Source organism: Anopheles maculipalpis, chromosome 2RL (genome assembly GCF_943734695.1).
Source record: "Anopheles maculipalpis chromosome 2RL, idAnoMacuDA_375_x, whole genome shotgun sequence".
Taxonomy (NCBI): domain Eukaryota; kingdom Metazoa; phylum Arthropoda; class Insecta; order Diptera; family Culicidae; genus Anopheles; species Anopheles maculipalpis.
In genome coordinates this window covers 85,277,791-85,292,896 of record NC_064871.1, presented here as the reverse complement: position 1 = coordinate 85,292,896, position 15,106 = coordinate 85,277,791, and the positions used below count along the sequence as shown (strand labels likewise).

Below are 15,106 nucleotides of genomic sequence, written 5' to 3'. Positions count from 1 at the left end.
TACTTATTAATAGATATGCGTATACTATCTACAAATTAAAAATATTATTAAACATGCAAGTTTGCAACAAAAAAAAAAACACAAGCAAGAAGAAACAACGGAAATAAATTATGCTCCAGGAAGACGTGTTTTATGGTTTATTTTCTTTCGTTTGTTTTCTGTTTGTTTTTGATTGATGTTTTGTGTTGCTGTATACTTTCATTTAATTTCTTTAGGTACTGAAGGGATACTTTCCACGAACTGAGTTGGACTTTTGTTTCTTAAATTTCCCCTTTTTTCTTTCCTGTTTTACATTTTTTTTTTTACAAAAATTGTCACACTAAAGCGGTGATTAATGATGAAACGTGAATGAAAACTGATAACTAAATTGGGGATAGGAAAACACAACATGGAAAAAAAGCATTGAAGATTCTTATAAAAATTACTGCAGCTCCGTATTATTGAGAAGAAATGAACAGAACGAAAGAAAAATATTACACACGCACACACATACAATGAAGGACAATTTACAGTTTTTTAACTAAATAAATAGGTTGAAAAAGAGGAGGTAACAGGAACGAGACAAAGAAACAAAAGGAAAACAATGATAGTATGACTTTTGAAGAAAATGAATGCAAGTACTAATATGAATAAAAAAAAAGAAGACGAAAAAGCTAACACAAAACTTAAAGGAGAAAAAACAGAAAGACGATAAAATCGTTTAACGAGTAAAAATCTAAAAGTAAACACAAAGAGATAATTAAAGCAACAGCATACTACATAACAAAACTTTAATACATTCATAATGTAAAGGAATAGAAGGAGAACGATAAAAACGAAAACCGACTAAATAATGGTAAAAGAAAAGAAAGAAAAAATTGTAAAACACAAAACATGTAAGAAACAAAACAAAAATTACAAAAAAAAAAGATGACTAACATCATCACTAAAAATATGTGTGCATGAAAGTTAAATCACCATCCCCCCCGATTAGAGATATTTATATATATACTCATACATACCAACATAATTCGTAAGCAATGTTTGATGTGTGTTTGTGTAAAGCCAGAGGAGAAAAGAACAAAAACACATACAAATACATTTAATAACGAAATAGAAACAGAAGAGGTAGAAAAGGAATATCCTTTTGTTTTATTATTATTTTTTTACACATTTTCATTTACATTTCAAAAACATTTACTATAGCCCGGGTCCGGGTAGTTGCTGCAATTTTTCGATCGCTTTGCAAGCACTCGGGACAGATTGGATTAGGATTAGGGAAAAAGTAACCTAAAAAACCAAAACAAAAAAAAAAAAACAGAAAACAGAAAACAACAAAACGGAAACGGAGACGAGATTATATTTAACTGAAACGTGTAACAGTAAGAACAAAATATATGGAAATATTTATATATGTATGTACTTTTTAAAACAGGAATAAAACTATATATATATTGAAGCAGACAAATTGAAAATTAGAATGCAAAATTCTTAAATAAAATTGATGAAAAACAGAAAAAATATATAACTGAAGGAAAATCACACACAAAATCTGATGATGGATGGAAAGGGGAGATGAAGGAAGGGGAAGAGGAAAAAGACGGTAAAAATAAAAGTAGAGAAAGGAGAGTAAGAAAGTGGAAGCAAAAAAAAAACATAACAAAAACAATGAGTGTATAACAAAAGAAACAATTAGAAGGAAGAAGAACAATTGCAAAAATCAGACTAAAATAGACCATAATTTGATTGAAACAAAACGAAAAAGGTAGAAATATAAAAAATTTATTATGTATTTCTTCGTTTTAGGGTTCTTTCGTTTTTTCTCTTACAATTTATGAGCAAAAAAATAACAAAACAATAGCATTACTTTAAAATGAACTTAAATCATTTGGAGTGATTTGTTTTTTTTTTTTTGGTTCAGCGCGACAGGTAAATTGAAAATATTGTGGCGGCGGGTGGTTTTTGTCCCGTATGAAGGTTTCCTCCCGCAAGAACGAATCGCCTGAAGTTTCTTTTCGTTCCGTACAGCCCACGATCGGAAGATAATGATGGAAAAATATACTAATTTACTTTCAGTTACTGTAAGAATTGTGATCAAACCAATGAAAATGGTGTCAACAGCCCCACAACAGACAGCAGACACTTTTACACATCAAAAACAAAGAAACATTGTATTTAAAATCGATGGAAGAATGAACCATAAATGTAAGCAACAGCACTAGTACGAAGGATAATGTGGTACGAAGGAAGCGATTTGCTAAAAAGAAGTGGAAAAATAGAAACACCGAGGAAAGCGAACAATTTTGTTGGGATCTTTTTTTTTTATTGTGGTAGTAAAAGAAAGAAATTATCGTGCCGTATCTCGTCTCTTATCATCGGCAGGCACGTTTCGGATACGTTCTACGTACGGATTTACAGATCGCTCCTGGTTATGGCTAAAGAAACCAATTAGCTTTCAATTATTATAGTTATCTAACTAAACATGAATGGGTTTTCCGCCATAACTAGTTGAAGGGGTGGAGGGATCGGGTTGAGGTGTTCTACAAAAAGGTGGACGGCCTAAAGACGCATCCAACGGTAGGTGATTTATCGCGATCGGACGAGGAATGGCCGAGTTATCGCCGATTTTCCATGGGAATGTTTTAGTTTTTCCGCAATAAGTGGGCAAGGGGTTGGTGGGATCGAGTTGAGGTGTTCTACAAAAAGGTGGGTGAATCAAAGACGCATCCAACGATCGGTCATTTATCGCGATCGGACGAGGAATGGCCGAGTTATCGCTGATTTTCCTGGACGAGGGGGTAATAACTGGGCAAAGGGGGTAATTTTGCCAATTAAAAATTTCCGGATTTTTGCCAAAAAATTCCAGAATTTTGCCACAAAAATCCGACCCGGAGTAACAGGAGAGCATGATTTCGTGGAGGCAGCTTGGGTCGGCCAAAAATTTCGAAAATCAGTTTAAAAATCCAAAGTCAGTTTTAAATTTGGGTTGGAAATTTTAAGTCTGAAATTCAACTAAAATTTTTGCCTCGGGATTTTAAAACTGATCTTGGATTTTAAGATTGGATTTGGAATCCGCTCCCAGTGGTCCTGGCTCCTCCGTCTTTGGGCCCCGCAACATTTTGTGACCCCTATCCCTCCACCCCCTCGCCCAGTTATTGTCCCCTCACCCAGGTAGATTGGCGATAACTCGGCCATTCCTTGACCGATCGAGATGAATGACCGAGATGATGAATACCGTTGGATGCGTCTTTAGGTCGTCCACCTTTTTGTAGAACACCCCAACCCAATCCCTTCACTCCTTCACCCAGTTATTGCGGAAAAACTAAAACATTCCCATGGAAAATCGGCGATAACTCGGCCATTTCTTGACCGATCGAGATGAATGACCTATCGTTGGATGCGTCTTTAGGCCGCTCACCTTTTTGTAGAACACCTCAACCTGATCCCACCACCCTCTTGCCCAGTTATGGAGGAAAAACTAAAACATTCCCATGGAAAATCGGCGATAACTCGGCCATTCCTTGACCGATCGAGATGAATGACCTACCGTTGGATGCGTCTATGGTCTGTCCACTTTTTTAAAGAACACCTCAACCCGATCCCTTCACCCCTTCACCCAGTTATGGCGGAAAAACCCAACATTCCATGAAAAATCGGCGATAAATCGCTCAGTTTTGGTCCGATCGGGTTGAATGATCAAACGTTGGATGCGTCTATGGTCCTTCCACCTTTTTGTAGAACACCCCAAGCCGATACGTCCACTCCTTCTCCCAGTAATGGCGGAAAAACCGAGCAGTTTAATTAAATGGATTCGAATCTTGACGGTTATCTTGACGGTTGTTGCACGTACGTAAAGGAATACAGCACTGTAAGCAGAGGCGGATCATACTATAATCAGACTCAGCAAATCCCTCGGCTTTCAAGGGCCGGATTTCATTAAAATAAGCTTTCGGACCATAGGAATTTTGGACATTTATTGGGCACTGTCAATATCCCTGTCTATCAAGCTAGAAAGCTGAGGATTTTTTTTCTTCCTAAATCACGAATTTAAAGATTAAAATAATATAACACGTGCATCCTTTTTTTTTTTTTTTGGTTGTTGATTTATTACATCTTGTTCCATTGTTGTTTGTTAGTTTGTTTGTTTGTTTAATTTTTTTTCGCTTCTTTTCATTTTTTTCTCCTTCTTCCTTTCATATGTTCATCTGTTTATCGGACCTAAATGTTTGATGATTGTGTAAGTGTGTTTGTGTGTGTCTTTATGTGTGTGTTATTTTTTGTTTGTGTTTATTTTATGTGTTCCTTTTTTTTTGGATACTTTGCTGCACAATTTTGTCACAATTTTGCTTTTGAATTTTTTGCACATAATTTTTGTCTTGCTTTCCCACACCTGTGTGTACCATTCACACACTCTGTCCAGCTGGTTTTCTTTGCTTAGCAATGAATTTGGTAGGTTTCCATTGAAAATTTCTCCACGCTTTTGCTTTCGGGAAATGGAGAAAGGAAAGGACATTGTTTTTCTTCCCAATGCAAATATAATATTATAGGAATTTTATTTTACGAGTGATTTTTATTTGTTTTGTTTGTGTGTGTTTGGATTTTGTTTCCATGCTTGCTTCCATTTGCTTTTCTTTTTTATACTGTTTTACACAATAATTATTCATGAATTTTTTGATGAAATTTTTACGCTTTCTTTTGCTTCTTTTTGCTTCTTTTTCGTTTCGTCGTTAAAAGAATACTTCATTGCTCGTACTTACCGTAACACTTTTCCGTTTCATTCAAAACCTTTTCTAAGCCTATAATTTTTTTGCTTGTTTTTTTTGTGTTCTTACTATAACACACACGCACACATACTTGCGATGTGTTTGCAATCTAAATTTAATGCTTTTTTTTTGTAAGTTTTTATACGTATTCTTTTCAAATTTTCAAACCCACATACAGATTTACCATTTTTTTCCAATCCCTTTTCCCCTTTTTGTGGTTTGTGTGGGTGTGTTTGTTTTGTATTTTTTTCTTTTGTCCATTATTTTCTCACCGTACAATGCATGCATAAAAGTGTTACTTAGAAGGGAACAATTACAACGTAGATGTATGATTTCCTTTTTTTTCTTCTTCAATCCAGTTTCTTACCTTTTTTCCCCCTTTTTTTGTAAGTGTAATTTTATCGGTCTCAATCTTTTTCATTTCTTTTTTATTCCTTTATTTTGGTTAATGATTTTACTTGCCTTTCTTGACCAGTTTGCTGGGGCTTTCTGCTTTAAATTAGTATATTTACGTTAAATGGGTGAGCACATTCACAAATGCGTACGCTAATGTCTGCTTCACATTGTTTTTTTTTTCATTTTTATGTTTTTTTTTTGCTTTGTTTTCGTTTTCAAAACAAGTATTTATCATCTTGTTGATTTTTGTTAGCTTTTAGCGCATTTTGCTCGCATCGTGTTTTTCTTTCTCATTTTGCACTGTTTTATGCTGCTTGTACATTTGATTTGGAATTTTGTAAATTTTACATAATTTCGAATTCGGTTTGCTTTTCTTTTTGTGTTATGTTTTTACCTCATGTTTTTTTATTCACCATTGTTTTCACACTAAAATATCGTTTTTGTTTTTTTACTTTTAAGTTTTTTTTCTTCTTCAGTTTATACAAATGCCCATCCAGTCCATCCTTCTTTCTTTATGGTTTGATAAACCCTCTCCGCAGAAGGGTTATTAATTAGCGATTAAATGGATGTTTTGCATATAGTTATTAATTTTTTTCCATCGTTTTTCGTTTCATTAGTAAACTGGCCATTTGTCACTGGCCGTTCCATTTCGCTGACCAACGTTTTGAGACGTGCGTTTTTTATTGTTTATCCGAGTGTGTTCCGAGAGAGTTCCTTGTGCTTGGTTTGTTGACACGCCCGAATACAAGAAAGTAAAAAATTGTGCCGTGCGTTGCTCTGCCAAAAGAGTACCTTCCCTGCTCTTGCTGCTGCTGTTCGCGTGTGTGTGCTTGAGAAACATTTTTCGTTGACATTTGAAAAAAATTCCCCCAACCAAGCAGGGCCATTAGATCAAAGATGTTTCGATGTTGTTTGATTGTGGGCGCCATGCTTTGGTTAGGATTGTTTGATTCTTTCGTTAATATTTGCGTTGTATTGCATTTTTTCATATCTTTTACATCTTCATTTCAATCTGTTTCAGGTGTTCGATTTTTTTGCAACTGTTTCATGCTCAATTTCATTTTTTTCCCCTTTTGTTTTGTTCTTCAATGTGCTATTTTCACCATTTGTTGTAGTTTGTTTTGCATTTATTTTTAACTTTCTGAATGGAAAATGGTTTTTGTTTGTTTTGGTTGGTTTTGTTGAACTGTTCCTTGTTTTGTTTTGCGATATGCGATAACTAAAAACCCGTTACTTTCATTTTGTTTGGCTCGCAAACCGAAAGTAAAACTAAAAACACACACCAAAATAACCAAAACTATAACAACGGATGTCCGAAAAGTCCGTACCTTTGCATGTTGAGAATTATTGGAAACGTGTTTTGTGTTGTTTTTTTGTTCTAATTTGCTTCTTCTTCTTCTTCTTCACTTGCTAACTCGATACCTGTGTGTTCCAGAAGTTGCTGAATCTGAAATGCTATTGCCCGGAAATGGTTACGTTCGTTTGCTTCTTCTGCGAAAGTTATATTTTTGTGAAGTGTGTTAGTGTGTTGTGTTCTGTGGTTTGTGTTTTGTTTTATTGCATTGTGTTTGTAGTTTTATCTTTTATTTTCTGTTTTTTTAAGTTGTTTTACTATTGTATAACAGTTTATCATCTTTGTTTGTGATTGTTTCTATGTTTGTTACTTTCTTGCTTTCTTTCCTTCTTTCTTGTGCATGTTTGTCGTTTTGCGTCCGTTGTTTTCGTTTCGTTTCGTTTCTATTCGTTCGATCCGTTTTTTTTCTTCTTCGTATTGGTCATTGGCAATTGGGTTGTTTTGTTTTATTGTTGTTTGTTTGTTTGGCTTTGTTTGCTTTGTTTGTTTCTGTTTTTTTGCTATTGTAATAAAGTTACTTACTCATTTACTATTTCTGCTATGTTTCTTTGTTGGCTTTATCCTGTCATTCGGTTTAGTCTGGTTGGTGGATTGGGAAAGGGAAAAGTTGAGGGGTTTGGTTTTGGTTTTCTCTTGGTTTTTTTCTTGGTTAATGTTGTAAATATGGACACTCGCCTTCGTCCGGAGACTCGTGCGAATGCTTTTGAGCTAGCTTTGTGGCGTTTAAATATAAACTCTGGCACTGTGTGATGTGTATGTTGTGGCAGCACAGGAACATTCCCGCCCTCCTTCGCTCGTACTACTGCTGCATCACCCCATTCCAACCGTCGGCAGCCTGGTTGCTGCTTTTGCTGCTTTTTCAAAACTTGATTCTCAATAATACGGCATTTCGCTTTACAATAAACCTATGTTTTTTAGACAAAATAAAAACAAAAATAGTTTTACCCCGTTTTTTTTTGCTATTGTTTGCTTTGTTCTGCTGTTTTGTGCGTGTTGTTTTTGTTTTGTTGCTGCTTCCCTCTATTTGGTTCATCTGTACCTGAACACTGGGCATTTGTTTTTATATCCTATTTCATATGAGCGGGCTTTCGGATGAAGCACCGAACTCTGGCTGACTGTGGTTTGCTGTGTTTGTTTGCATTAGTTTAGTTTTGTGCTTTCTGTTATTGATTATGTGATCTAGCTTAGCTTTGCTTGTTTTTCCTTTTTCTAGAAACATTTTTCACTCTTTTTGTTTCCTTTTTTTCCTTTTTTTCAGTTTGTTAGTTTCTCTTCTTCTCTTTCACTTCCTGTATTGTTCACAGCACACGCACTATTCACATATTTTGGGCGTGTGTATTTGCATTTAGTAATGTCTCTCTCTCTCTCTCTCTCTCTCTCTCTCTCTCTCTCTCTCTCTCTCTCTCTCTCTCTCTCTCTGTCTCTCTCGCTTTCTCTATTTCACACTTATTGCACAGACTTTCCTTTGCTCGGTCAGTTAATAATAAAATATTTAAAAATTGTTCTCTCTCTCTCTCATCTTCCCTTGTTAACAACTCCTATCCACTAAGTAGTAAGTGTGTATTTTCAAGGAAGACGCCATGTTGGCGCTTCTTTCTATAGCTGTACTGTGTACCGTTGACTTATGTGTACCGGCTGTGTGTATATGGGTGTTTGTGTTTACTTTTCCGTTTAATATCTAGCTATTACGGACCGCCCTATTACGGATTGTTCTGGTAGTTTGTCTTTGAGTTACAAAAAAGTTACCATTGCATTATAAACTGTGCATTAACTGTCAACAATAAACTGCTGGTTCTGTAATGTGGTTCTGTAAATGTGTGTATCTAGTGTGTGTGTGTGTGTGTTTGAGTTTGTTTACCTTTTCCTGGATGCTGGATGATGATTGTTATCCTGTACGAGAGCAAATACTTCTTTATTTACAGGTATGCTCCCTTCTTCTTTCGCTTCAATATGGCCGCTTCTTTTGCTTCCAATATGGCTGCCATTAGTATGCGTGTCTGAACGTAACTGTCAGTTTAAAAGAAAACCGAAAACACTTCTCCATCTAAGTAATCACTGCACTTTTCTTTGAAAAGTTTCATATCTGAGCGCCATCTTTCTCTCTCCATCTCTCTCTCGTGCTCGCACTATGGAACCACACTAGTTCATCTGCATAATAGACACATATTAATGAATAGACCATTTCATTACCATCTCCCATACCTTTACTTCACTTAGTACCTACAGTTTTTATTGGGATTAGAAGAGACACACAATTTATGTTTTTCACCATACGATTTGTTTTGTTTCATTTTGCTTTTCTTTTTATAAATTTATGCTCGTGTTGAGTAAGGGTTAAAAGTAATTTTCTGCTTCTGCCGCCTGTTTTCATCCATTTTTTTTGTTCTTTAACCTTTTTTCCCCTCTTTAGATGGGGAGTGGTTTAAACATAGAATAAGCGTTCGCAAAAAGGAGCTCTTGCACAAAACATGTTTTGTTGTCAGTTTTACGAAATAATTTGAAAAAAAAGTACAAAAATTTTGTCGAAACAGAACAGAAGTAAGTGTTCTTCGGTGTGGTTTCATTTGTGTTTCCTTTAACTGTCGTTTGGCAGTTTTGAAATGCTTTCAAAAAAAAAAACATTGAAGCATATTTTATCTTGCATTTTTTGTTGTTGTTGACATCTGTTCCGGGTTCCAAAAGTTTCACGTTGTTTCGTTATATGTTTTACTATTTCTATGTTCACCTTCTTCGTTTAGCGTTCTTTGTTTGTACTATTTCTTGTTTTGTTTTAGTTTATGGTAAGTGGAAAAAGTAAAACAAAACAACAAGACTAATGTAGCCTGTTTCTTATAACAGTAAGTTATAAAAAATGTATAAAAGATAAAAATATATAAGTAAAAAGAAAAAGATAAAGAAGAGATAAAATAGAAAATCAAATATGTAAAACCTGAAAAAATAAAAACACACACAAACGAACAACAAAAAAAAGAAAAGATAAGGTAATTGATAGTATTATTCTCTCCGCTTTATTACACCACTTCTGTTGCACTTGCTGTGCTTATGTTTGCCTTAAACGAAACAATACAGCTAGTATTACACTTGACTAAAATTATAACCTAATCCGTACGCTCTACGCTCTCTAGTAGATAAATGAAATAAAAGAAATTAACAGGTTTTGCTTGCAGGTATGCTTGAAATCGTAAGCCTAGCCACTTCCATCATTCTGCCTTGTACATCCTGCATCCTTGCTGGAGGGCTCGGGAAACTATTCTTACGTCACATCGGGTCGGGTGTCGTATACTAAATCGGATCGGTCTGACAGTTATTGTCACAACTTAAAACCATAAACTGAAAGAAAACTGCAACAAATTGTTTGCTTCGTTTTTGCTAATAGAGAAGGAAGTAACTAGAAAAAACAATACAGTTGAGGAAAGAATTAGATAACTGCTGCTTATTATAAAAGGGAGGATGGAGAGGTTGTTGTTTCGTTTGTTTTCTCCTCCTTCTTCTTCCTTCTGCAAAAAAGGGACTTATTTAGAGATCCTCCCGTTGTACATTCCTTATGGCACGCTAGTAATAGGTACCGCTACCGAACGCTTCCTGTAGAACCGGATTGGATGGATGGAAGAAACAAAAACCATTCACTGTACACGTCTCGCGTGTACTGTTATTATTGTGAGTTTTTTCTTCTCTCTCTCTGTTTTCTTTTGACTTCTTCTTAAGTTGGTTTAAAACCTCGCAAATAATCTAACGTATTCTTTTTTTTTTCATCTTTCTTTTACTCGCCTTCTGCAGCCTTCACCTTCTTTTTCCTAATTCCGAAACATTAATTAAAGATCCAAACAAATCACGTTCGCGCACACGGACGACGATCAAAATTTTGACACCACCGCTGTGGCGGTGGTGTTTTTATGCTTTTTGCCTAAACAATTTAATTTAGATAACACTTAAAAAAATATGTTTGGAGCGCCTTTGTTTTTTGTTTTCTTTTTTTCTGGGCCGAAGGGAAGCAATAGAAACAGGAAGCAAACACAGAAAAACAAGAAAGCTTCCCATCGTTGTTGCGACACGCGTGTAGGAGAATCAAACATTCGAGTCGGGAGTATTTTCACCATTTTGCATCGTTTTTTTTTTTTTTTTGGTTGCCACAAATACACATAAACTAACGCACTTACACAAAACATGGGACGATTCTTCTATTCGATTCGCTGTTCGCGCGGCCCCCTACCGATTACTAGAATAATTTTGATTGCCTAAACAGTGTTTTGAGTGTGAGTTTTTTCTTCCGCTTTGTTTTTTTAATTTTACATATAATTTTAATATACCTAAAGAGATGCCTAAAAAACAGAGAAAGAGATAAACCATTTCTCGAACCACAGTCAGAATTTTTAGCTACTAAGAACAATTTTGGTTTCTTTTACACTTCTTCTTGCCTCCTCTTTTTTTTTTTTTGTACAAACCGAAACATTAATTTTGTGAACACTTCGTTTTCGAAACTCTTGCACTTTTATACTTCACTTTTCTTGCGTTTCTTTATGCTTGATTCATCCCATTTTTTTTTTCTAGTTGTGGTAGGATGACTTTTTCGAAATTTTGATCCACTTACACCGTTCGCTTTTTGAACCTTTTCCCGTTTTTGGTTTTGTATATATTTATACATATAATTTTTTCAAACAAAATTTTGTTAAACATTTGACCTAAATAGTGTAGTTTTTTTTTTTCAATTTTCGTATTTTTTTCTCGCTTTGGTTTGCTTCATTTGTTTTTATGTTTTGCTTTCCATTTCTCTTCTGCTTTTTTTTTTTTTTTGAATAATCATCCCCTCGTCTTATTCCTTTTCAGCAAGCCTAAAAGTAATTTATAGTTTAGTTTTTTCTTGTTTTCTTTTTTTTTGCCTAAAGACTTTTTAGTTTTTCCTTTCGCCCTTTTTTATCACTTTCCGTACTCCCTAGCATTTTGTTGGTTTTCTTATTTTTCATCACTCGTTTTTGCCTACCATTTTCATCCCCGAAACGTGTGTGTGCTTGTGCAAAATAAAAAACATTAATTTAGAAATACTTTTTCTACTTTCCTTTCGTTCACACTTCACTAGCTCTTCTAATACGTTAGGATAAAGGAGAGTGTGTTTCGTGTTATTCTCCTGCTTTGCTCAGTTTTCCTTTTTCGTTTCTTGTATGTTGTGTTTTGCTCACGTGTATGTGTGTTCTTTGTTTTGTTTTTGTGTGTTTGTATGTTTCTTGTTGGTTATCACAGTTCTTTTGCATTCTTTTTCCCATCGGCGCTTTAGTGCTTCCGCTTTGTATCTTGTTCTTTTCCCCTTTTTTGAATTTTTCTCCCTTTTTCATGGGTGGATGTAGTTTAGTGGGCTTCACCCAATCTTTCAAGCTGCAGATATTTAAACAAACGTAATTGAAAAATAAAAACAAAACATAAATAAAAAAAAAAAGAAAAACAAATTTATATTAAACCTCAAATCACACAAGTATGAAATTTTGCACATTAAAGCCTAAACAGTTTAACTTTGGAAGATTTTTGTATTATAAGAGAAAATGTATAACCAATAACAAAGAAACGTAAAACATTTTCGTTAAGAGTGCAAAACCATTATGACGCAAGTGAAATGCGAAGAATGTGATAATTTGTCCAAGAAAGAAAGAAAGCGCTCCTCGCAAAGATTAAGCAAGAAGCAAGAAAAGAATGATCCTAAAAATAATATTTTCATCCTTACAGATCAACGAAATATACACATCAATTACCAAGCTTTTGTTTTTCAATCATAATTTCACCTAAATCAGATTCTTTCTGCCTCATCTCTCCATCACTAACAACTAGCCAATCTTCGTTTGTTGCTCTCTTTTTTAAATAATTTTGCATAGCCAAACATTGCACTTGCTCCACTCTACACGTACACTATCGTTTCCATTTTTACTACTATAAAAAGGAAGAAACTAAACGTTCTAATATATTACTTTTTCGTTTTTGCTTGTTTTTTCTTGCCTAAAATTCGGTAAATTTGATTCACACGAGAGACCACAGACGATTTTGCGTTTTCTTTTTGCCTTGCAAATGGCTATCAGCTTCAGACAAGCCGAATCTGTTTTTATGAAACTAAAACAAAAGAAAAAAGAAGATAACCTACTAATATGGGAGGGCAATAACGACTAATAAACGCATGAGAACATAAAACGAGAAAAGTAAATCAAACAAACACTCCTACCCACTAGAAACTCGACTACAATCTACATGGTAAACCTATTAACTTTCACACCCCACTTTCCGCGTCCATATCTGTGTGCAACTCCTGTGCAACAACGCACCTGTGGACAGTAAATGCGAACACCGTAAAAGTAATGACGTTTTTGCACATAACAGACAGTGATTAATTACCCTCTACGCGATTTCCTTCCCGCACAAGCTCATTCAAAGTTGGTAAGTGTTTGTGCTTCGCTGGCCTTTCATCACTTTCAGTTTCTGCTCTTTTTTATAATATAGTCTACTTTACTTCTTCCTTTTCGTCTCTCATTTCACTTTAAATTCGAGATTTTGTTTCCTGCATTTTACTTCTACGTGTTTTACTCATCTTTTTTCATGATTTCTTCCTTTTAGATTTTTCAAACACACACACACGCATTATTTTTCCTTTATCTTGTTCTTTTAAACATTTACGCATTTTAAATCCTTTTTTCTAGCGCTTTTCAAACGTACACTTGCTTATCTTGTGGGTTTTACAAGTTTTATGTTTCTTCCTCCGTATTTTCCAAGTTTATCTTCAACTCTTCTTTTGTTTTCTTCGATTTTCTTGCTTCTTTGTTTCAACTTTCACGGTGCACGGTGTTTTCTTTGGTCAAACAAATCGAAAAGCATGGCACACGTTCCAGTTTTCCTTCCTTTTTCTTGCTTTGTTTAGCAACATTTTACTCATTTTTCCAACCGATGGCACAAAACACATACACAACGTAAGAAATGCTCCATTGTTTCTTCTTCTTCTTCTTCTAATTGCGTGTGTTTGTTTGTGTTTGTGTGTGTGTGTGTGTTTGTGACTTAACATCTTCTTCCACCTTTTTACACATTTTTTTTTTATTACAGGAAGCTTTTATATTAACACAATAAACGATCAAAAGAATAACACAATAACAGAAGAAGACAAACACTTTCTTAACAAATTAAAACCATAATTTCGTGCGCTTTATCACTTTGAATTATTTATAAGGAAATAAACAAAAGTAAAAGAAAAACTAAACACACCACAGGATTATGCTTCAGCTTGCGCCCCTTTCGTTACTGTACTCGTTTGCAGGGACAAAAGTAAAACCCCCCATCCACGCACGCACGTACGCACTCACGCACACATATACAACACTGCTGCTTATCCTTCTTGTTTGCACTTAAACTCTATACAACTAGCTCGTTCTATTGGTTTTTGATTGTTCGGTCTATTGTGGGAGCGGGTGGAAAACGAAACGGAGCCGTTGAAGACGGGCTTACTGAAGGCACTTGACCGGCGGCTGATGGTCAGGTCCCAACGGAAGTGTGCTCTAAACTTAGCAAACACAAAAAAGAAAGGAAACGAACTCTCTCTCTCTCTCCCAAAAATGATGTGTGGAGAGGAAGAAGAGCTGAACTGTATTGACTTAACTATTGCCCGGTACTATTGTATTGTTGTCTTACACTTGTAAGTGATCCTGATCCTTGTTACTATTGGTTGGCTGTGTCTATTGACTCTTCTTCTACACTCATGTAACGCTTCAATTATCTCTCTCTCTCTCTTTCTATCTCTCTCTCTCTATTATTGTATATATTGTAGGTACTAAATAACAACTGTATATTGTTCTATCGTGTCTGCATGGTAAAGGTAAGCAGTCCGCCCACCGGTTAGCAGGTGGATTACCCCTTTACTTTAGTTTAACTATTTCCGGCCACTACCCCGGAAGGGGGTAGACAGCACAATCCGAGCTTCCTGTAGCAAAAGAGGGAGCCGAGAAGGAGGGGAAGGCTGAACAAGTGTTGTGTATAAAAAAGTACATCCGTTCTACCTTGCGCTTGTGTGTGAATGTGTGAGCAGGGAATTGTGAACTGTTTCCTATCCTGTTTTGTATAATAACTTAATTGCACTACTGTTGATGATCATCTTCATGATTTATTCTATTGGTTTTGTGTTCTGTTCCGTTTCTCTTGTTGACCGATTTTTCATTAACTAGGTGAGCTTTTAAAAGCTCTCTCTCTCTCTCTCTCTCTTTCTCAATCGATCTCTCTCGCTCCCGCCCTCTCTGTCTAGTCACAGAAAAATGTTAAGAGGCTGCTCCTTAGCAACAGCTCGCTTGCTCTCGCTCTCTGAACCTCACAGTGCGTTTGGTGCCGTGACCAGGAGTAGCAGTAAGTAAACGCTTAGCCAGTGTCTATTGTATTGGTTTGTTGCAGTTGCTGTGGTTTATCGTGTTATAAAAAACGTCTCTTTGAGAATAAGAAAAATAGCACCATCTGTTGTATAAGGGGCAGAAGGAGGGGGGAAAGTTTGGAGCTTCTTCCGGTAATATCTGTTATCTATTGCACACTATCCTGTATTAAGAATGAAAAAACCTGCATTAAGAATCAGAAACAAACCGAAAACTTTGACTATTATAGAACACTATAC

At 35.5% G+C, this 15,106-nt stretch overlaps 1 protein-coding gene across 1 annotated transcript in view; it reads left to right on the top strand.

The window, feature by feature from the left end:
• LOC126568490 (calcium channel flower) overlaps nucleotides 1–15,106 on the top strand; it is a 120,684-nt gene that overhangs the window by 18,277 nt on the left and 87,301 nt on the right. The gene's annotated exons all lie outside the window — the stretch shown is intronic.